Source organism: Lygodium microphyllum, unplaced genomic scaffold, assembly GCF_053477565.2.
Source record: "Lygodium microphyllum isolate KBCC unplaced genomic scaffold, Lygodium_microphyllum_v1.1.10 scaffold_38, whole genome shotgun sequence".
Lineage (NCBI taxonomy): Eukaryota > Viridiplantae > Streptophyta > Polypodiopsida > Schizaeales > Lygodiaceae > Lygodium > Lygodium microphyllum.
In genome coordinates, this window is record NW_028229521.1 from 687,443 (window position 1) to 695,183 (window position 7,741).

Here is a 7,741-nt window from a genome sequence, read left to right on the forward strand (position 1 = left end):
CAACATATTATCTATCAAATGAAGCTCATTCGGTGCCCAAATCTGCTCCAAATCAGTCCCAAAGCATAGACATAGCATCCCATAACATCCGGGCATCACCAGTGTTGAGCTCAACACATGCGGACATTGATGATGGACCGCTTGGTTAGATGGATCCACACGTCTACACTTAGCACATCGGTGGTCATTATAACTCTCACATGGCCACTGACTCATTACTTATTATATTCAGGTTGTTACACCTATTTACAGGCATAGTTATAGCGCCAGTCGATTAGTGTAGTCGGTTATGCATTGTTTGACTTAGTAGGCCACTTTCCTTTATGTTGTATCTTATCTATACTTTGTTTACATTGTAAAGTGTGTGGAAAAAGAAGAAGAAACCAGCAAGAAAACGTTTTGGCCTCCATCTCCCTTCTCGTCTCTTGAGTGAGCTTCTCCTTGTGCATTCTGTGTGTGTTCGGCGCAGCATCTTGAGCAAGTCCCTCCACCACGCGATTCTTGACATGGTATTAGAGCCACGACATTAAGAGAGGCTGATTTCGAAGGCTGAAGTGAAGGAGAAGAAGCAAGGTTCGAGCAAGCAAGCCACGGGTAAGAAGCTCTCCCATCCTTCCACTCTTTCTCTTGGATAGTGCCTGTGGAGGCATCGGAAGCAGGGCATAGCCAAAATCTCAGATTGCAGTGAGATTTGGTGTGCACGAAGAGCACTGTATATTCTGCAGATAAAGCCATTTAGGGTTTACCCATAGTTATTTTGGGCATCTGAGGCCGTTTCAGGCCCCGTTTTAGAGCCGCAAGGTTGCAGACAGTAGTTTCAGGGTACACTGTGACTTCGACTGTATTGACCGAAAGTGGGTGCAAGGTTACAAATTTCAGATCTGTAAGTTCAAAGGTGTTTACCAACAAGTAAACATAATAAACTGGTTGCAGATTGCATGTATTGTTGAGTAGACAGTAAAAAAGGTTGTCTAGTATATTGTTGTACACTACAGGTCGAGGGTTGCAGAAGATTTGCTTGTTGTTTGGTATTAACTTTGTGATAATGGCAGAGAACAGTGGAAGCCCCATCATTGAGAAGCTCGACAAGAATAAATACCCTTCATGGAAGTTCAGTGTCACAAACTTCCTTATTGGAAAAGGCCTCTACGAGTTTGTTTCAGGTGAAGAAAAGGAGCCAGAGGTGAGTGATCCTCCAACTGTAGAAGAGACAAAGGCACGGAAGGAATGGAATGCAAAAGATAAAAAGGTCATGTATTGGTTATCTGCAGTAATTGACAATAATATGCTGGGACACATTAGAAATGCAGAGAATTCATATGCAGCTTGGACCATACTTGAAAGTATGTTTTCTGTAAATATAAAGGCACGAAAGATTCAACTCAAGCAAGAGTTGAATACATTGAAGAAAGGGAAGATGTCTATCAATGAGTATGCATTGAAGGTAAGGAGCATTGCAGATGCCTTGGCAGCGATTGATGCAATGCCCAATGATGATGATTTGGTGCCGTCTGCCTTGGGTGGACTTAACAATGAAAAGGCTTGGAAGTCTTTTGTAACTTCCGTATATGTTAAAAAGCCATTTCCAGATTTCGATGAGTTGGTCTCCCTTATGATCACTGAAGAGATCAACATGCAGAGTGAGACATCTGAAAAAAGTGGTGAACAGGTCCAAGCTTTCTACTCCAGTTCAGGAAGGGGACGTGGCAGGTTCTCTTCAAGAGGCCGTGGTACAAGACGTGGTAGTGACAACCAGCAAAACAGATTGAATCAGCAATTTGGCGATATGCAGGTATCAGGAGATCGTGGTAACTTTAGAGGCAGGGGGAGCTTTAGAGGAAGAGGTGGATGGAAGAACATAGGTTCTAACAACTCTGGTATTGTGTGTCATTACTGTGGCAAAACATGTCATATTGCAGCCCAATGTTATGCTAAGAAAGATGATATCCCCAGTGGTAAGTTGCATCAAGGAAACTATGCATCGTCTTCACGACAGAATGAAGACAAAAATGAACGTCTGTTTGTTATGCAGCATATGCTCAATGCTGTTACAGGAAAGGGAACACATGATGATGTTTGGTATGTTGATTCAGGTGCATCCAATCATATGACCAGCCATGCAGAATGGTTTGGAGAGATGCAAAATTTACAAAATGCAAGTTATGTGCAGACGGGTGATGATTCATGCCACCCAAATTCACACATTGGAAAAGTTCCCTTGTCCTTGCATGATGGTAAGATAAAGAGTCTTTCAGATGTATTACATGTGCCATCTATTACAAAGAACTTGGTGTCAGTGGGTCAGATGGTAGAGCAAGGGCTGCAAGTCAGATTTAATGCAAAGGGCTGCTTTGTAGAAGACTTCAATGACGTGCAAGTTAGTTGCAAAGGGAAGTAGAGTTGGACGTATGTTTACTCTGGATGCTAGAATTCCTACTATGAATGCTGCTATGTATGCTAAAGGAAAAGGTGTTGTTGCAAATATTGAAATTTGGCACAAACACATTGGACATGCAAATGTACAAAGGCTGAAATTAATGCAATCCAAAGGGTTGGTTACAGGTTTGCCTACATTTAGAGTTGCAAAATTTCATAAGGTATGCGAAGCATGTCAGTTTGTTAAGCAGGCAAGACAACCCTTTTCAGATGACAGAGATGTAAGCAGAAATATCCTTGATGTTGTGCATACAGACATTTGGGGGCCTACACAAAATGTATCTCTTGGAGGTAGTTCATACTTTATCACATTCATTGATGATTGTTCTAGAAAGCTGTGAGTATATTTTATGAAGGAAAAGAGTGAAGCTTTTGAGCACTTTAGAACTTTCAAGGCTGCAATTGAAAGAGAAACAAGCTTGAAAGTAAAGTGCTTGAGGTCAGATGGTGGGGGAGAGTACCTCTCGAATGAGTTCAGTGATTTTCTGAGGTCTCATGGGATAAAGAGACAGTTCACATGTGCAGATATACCCCACAGCAAAATGGGGTTGCAGAAAGGAAAAACAGGCATATTGCAGAAGTTGCACGCGTCTTGATGGCTGAAAAGAATATGCCTAAGCATTTTTTGTCTGAGGCTGTTCATACTGCTGTTTATATTATGAACAGAACTCCCACAGCTGCAGTCCATGGGATGACTCCTGAAGAATGCTTTACTGGCAAGAAGCCTGATGTATCACACTTAAAAGTGGTTGGCTGCATTGCGTATGTTCATGTGCCAGATGAGTTGCGAAAGAAATTGGATCCAAAGGCTGAAAAGTGTCTTTATTGGATACTCTTTAGAGCAGAAAGGGTATCGTTGTTATAACCCTGTCACATGTAAATTCAGAGTGAGTAGGGATGTCATCTTTGATGAAATGAGCAGTTGGTATGCATCTAGTGGTGATGCATTAGATGATGATGATGATCATGACACTCGTGTGCAGGCTAAAAAGTAAGAATCACGGACTCTTAGTGGACCAGAGACATCATCTGGTAGTCCTTGGTCTGGGAAACTAAGGAGTAGCTCTACATCTTCAGGTGCATCTAGTAGCACTACATGTAAAGACAAAGAAAAGAGTAAAGTGTCAGAAGGCATTGATGCAGTTCTTGATGGAGACTCTAGTGGCTCAGAGAGCTTGGATGATGAGCTTGGCATTCCTTCAGTGAGGACACCAGGTGTACAGAGAGCTCATAATAATGCAAAGACTCCATTGAGTGATCCAGTGGTACCCAAATCTAGAAGGGTGAGATACCATGTTAAAAGATTTGGTTTTGAAGATTATGCAGCTCACCATTATGCCTATATGGTGAAACTAGTTGAGGATGTTGAGCCCACATATTTTGAGGAGGCTGTTGGTCATGCTCATTGGGATGCAGCAATGGATGAGGAGATGGCTGCATTAGAGGCTAATAAGACTTGGAATCTAGTATCATTGCCGAAGGGTAAGAAAGCTATTGGATGTAAGTGGGTTTATAAGATTAAGCACAATGCAGATGGTTCTATTAGTAGGTACAAAGCCAGGCTGGTTGCAAAAGGCTATGCCCGGACATATGGCATAGATTATGAAGAAACCTTCAGTCCAGCTACTAGGATGGCAACTGTTAGATGTGTGATTGCTTTGGCAGCAGCCAAAGGTTGGAGGTTGTAGAAAATGGATGTGAAGAATGCCTTCTTGCATGGTGATTTGCAGGAAGAAGTGTATATGAATCAGCCAGCAGGTTATGAAGATTTAGAGCATCCCACGTATGTGTGCAGGTTGAAGAAGGCACTCTATGGGCTCAAGCAAGCACCTAGAGCATGGTCTGACAAGATCAAAGAGTATCTTGTCAATATTGGCTTTTATGTTTCTGATGCTGATCACTCACTTTATGTGAGAAAGGGAGATGCAAGTTTGGTCATCATAGTCATCTATGTGGATGACTTGATTATTACAGGTGATAGTGATAGTGGGATTGCTGAAGTCAAGGATTTTTTGAAGAAGAAGTTTGAGATGAAGGAGGTACTTCCTTGGCATTGAGATGATTAGATGTGATGATGGTATATGGCTGTCCCAAAGATAGTATGGCTTGGATATGTTGTCCAAGTATGGTATGACAGCATGCAAACCACTTTCAGTCCTGTTGGAGCAGAATGTAAAGTTGAGTGCTGATGTTGGGGCTGAGATAGAAGACCCTACTATGTTCAGGAGGATAGTGGCGAGTTTGATCTACATGACCATTACAAGGTCAGACTTGAGCTACGTTGTTGGTCTTGTGAGTTAGTTTATGCAAGTACCTAGAAAGCCACATTTGGATGCAGTCAGACGCATATTGAGATATGTGAAGTCCACATTACATTATGGACTTTTCTATGAGGCAGATACAGATGTACAGGTGTTTGGATACACATATGCAGATTGGGCTAGTAGTATGTCTGATAGAAGATCTACTAGCGGATACATGTTCTCTCTTGGTAGTGCAGCAGTTGCTTGGAGCAGCAAAAAGCAATCTACAGTTGCTTTGTCGAGTACAGAGGCTGAGTATAGAGGTGCTGTTGTTGCAGCATGTGAGGTAGTATGGCTACAAAAGTTAATTCCTTATTTGGATGTGCAGATGGAAGGTCCAGTTGTCATTTATTGTGACAACATGAAAAGTATACAGTTGGCTAGGAACCTTGTATTCTATGCTAGAACAAAACATATTGAGGTACACTACCACTTTGTGAGAGAGAAGGTACTAGCAGGTGAGATTGACTTGGTGTATATCAGCACACACAAGATCAGATAGCTAACATCTTCATGAAGGCATTGGGTACAGAGAAGCTTCAAAAGTTTCGAAGCTTACTTGGAGTTGCAGAGATGTAGTTGAGCTTGAGGGCGAGTGTTGAGATGACAAGCTCAATATATGCGGACATTGATGATGGACCGCCTAGTTAGATGGATCCACACGTCTACACTTAGCATGTCGGTGGTCGTTATGACTCTCACATGGCCACTGACTCATTACTTATTATATTCAGGTTGTTACACCTATTTACAGCTGGCATAGTTATAGTGCCAGTCGATTAGTGTAGGCGGTTATGCATTGTTTGACTTAGTAGGCCACTTTCCTTTATGTTGTATCTTATCTATACTTTGTTTACATTGTAAAGTGTGTGGAAGAAGAAGAAGAAACCAGAAAGAAAACGTTTTGGCCTCCATCTCCCTTCTTGTCTCTTGAGTGAGCTTCTCCTTGTGCGTTCTGTGTGTGTTCCGCGCAGCATCTTGAGCAAGTCCCTCCACCACGCGATTCTTGACAACCAGGTGTTAATCCTCAAACGAACGAAGGTGGAAAAACTGGAAAAGCTAAAGCAGAAGACAAAGACAAAGGCCAAGGCAAAGAGAAACGGAAGACAAAGACGCACAAGGAGAAGAGTCCTAAATAAGGGAGAAAGGCGCACAAGGAAAAGCAGAAGTCAAAACTTTTGTAAAAGAGCACAAGCGCATCATGGTTTAATTCAAGGAGTGTCGGACTCTCACCCGTGCAATTTGTAAATGTAGACGGGCGGTGGAAAGGAAGCTAGAAAGATAGTAGGACAATGGGAAAAAGGGCCTAGGCTATGGCCGGCCATGTAAAAATGGGAAAAAGGGGATGACCGCCCAAAAGGGATTTAGGGTTTTGTATATAAAGCTGAAAAGTGAATGAGAAGCTCATTCTTGTGTGTGGCAAAAAGTAGCTCTCCTATTCTTCTTCTTCTTCTTGTTCTTGCTTGCTTGAGCTTGTGCTTGAGAGAGGGAGTGTGCGAGTGTGAGGGAGTGAGTGTGTGAGGGTGAGGGACCGAGGAGGAGAAGCTCTCCATCTTCTCCTCTCTTCTTCTCTTCTCTTCTCTTCTCTTCTCTTCTCTTCTCTTCTCTTCTCTTCTCTTCTCTTCTCTTCTCTTGCTTGCGGCAATGGAGCTTGGACTGTGTGTTGAGACTCAAGCTCATTTGTCTTCTATCAGTTGTTTACCTTAGTGAATAAGGTTAAGTCACACTGACTTAACCATGATTAGATCTAGGTCAGTTGATCTTTGAATGTGTGTTGTACATACAGTTGACTTGTGTGTGACTGTGTGTGGATGATGGAGAATGAATTGAAGGGAGCTGTCTGCTACCCTTGGGCCTGAGCCTTTGTCTCCATCTCTTTTTCTCTAAACTTTAATATGGTATCAGAGCTGGCTGTTGAGGTTCAGAACCTGTTATGCTCCAAGAATTCAACGGCTTGCAATAGAGCTCAACAAATGAGCTGTGTGACCAGCATATTTTGAAGAGCAGTAAACACATCGAGATATTCCAAGTTCCTGGCGAGAGTGCTGAGTCTATCTGGAACTGCCTGATACTTTTGGGTCCGCGAGACTGAAACTGATAATCTTTCAGCTCATCCAACTGTCAAAGAAAGCAGCACAACACCGGAGACGATGAAAAGGTCAACTCCACCTAGCATTCCCAGGTCAATGTGAAGGGAAGTGGTCAACCCCTTGAGCAATTTTGGATTCGGTAAGCACAGCATATGGGAAGGTGGAGTTTTTTGCAAATCCTTGAGCTCCTTTAGGATTCGCTTGGAAGCCATAGCGCGCACGATAGGAGGAAGAGAGTATCAGAGCGAGACAGACTGGAGTTCTCTCTCTTTCCTTCTTTGATGAACCTTTCCCTTCATGTTCCTGGTTAAGAGCTCTTACAGCAAAGCATGTGCAGAGAGAAGACCCCCTGTTGTTTTTCGAGATGTTGACACGGATGAAGTGTAATCTGCTGATAGGATGAGTTGTCCCAGGATCATAATTTTTGAGAAACTGGATAGTTTAGAGTAGTCACCACATCACTAGTCAACGGGCGTGTTGTGGCATCGTCTTGCAAGCACATGGCAGCTATAGCAATGGCTTGATAAAGCCGCCGCATAGGATATCGACCCTGCACTAAGGGGTCTACCATCTGGTGAAACTTCTTTTAATCTTTGAATAAAGGACAAGCCCAAGAGACGAGATTATGCTCTGTAGCAGATTGAGAACTGTCAATGGCTCTTCTTCCAGAGATCAATTCTAATAGAACCATCCCAAAGCTATAGACATCAAGCTTCACTATCACATTGCCTTTCTTTCACACTGTCTACAAAATTTGATTCCTTCAGATTTTCCATTCAACAACTGTGAGCTATCCAAATCTGGTAGTTTGTCTTCTCGAAGAGAAGTAGAAGATGGCACTGATGTTGGAGGCAGTGTGTCTCCTACTGCTTCTACATAGGTTCCGCTACAGCCAGTCGTTCTGCATCAACC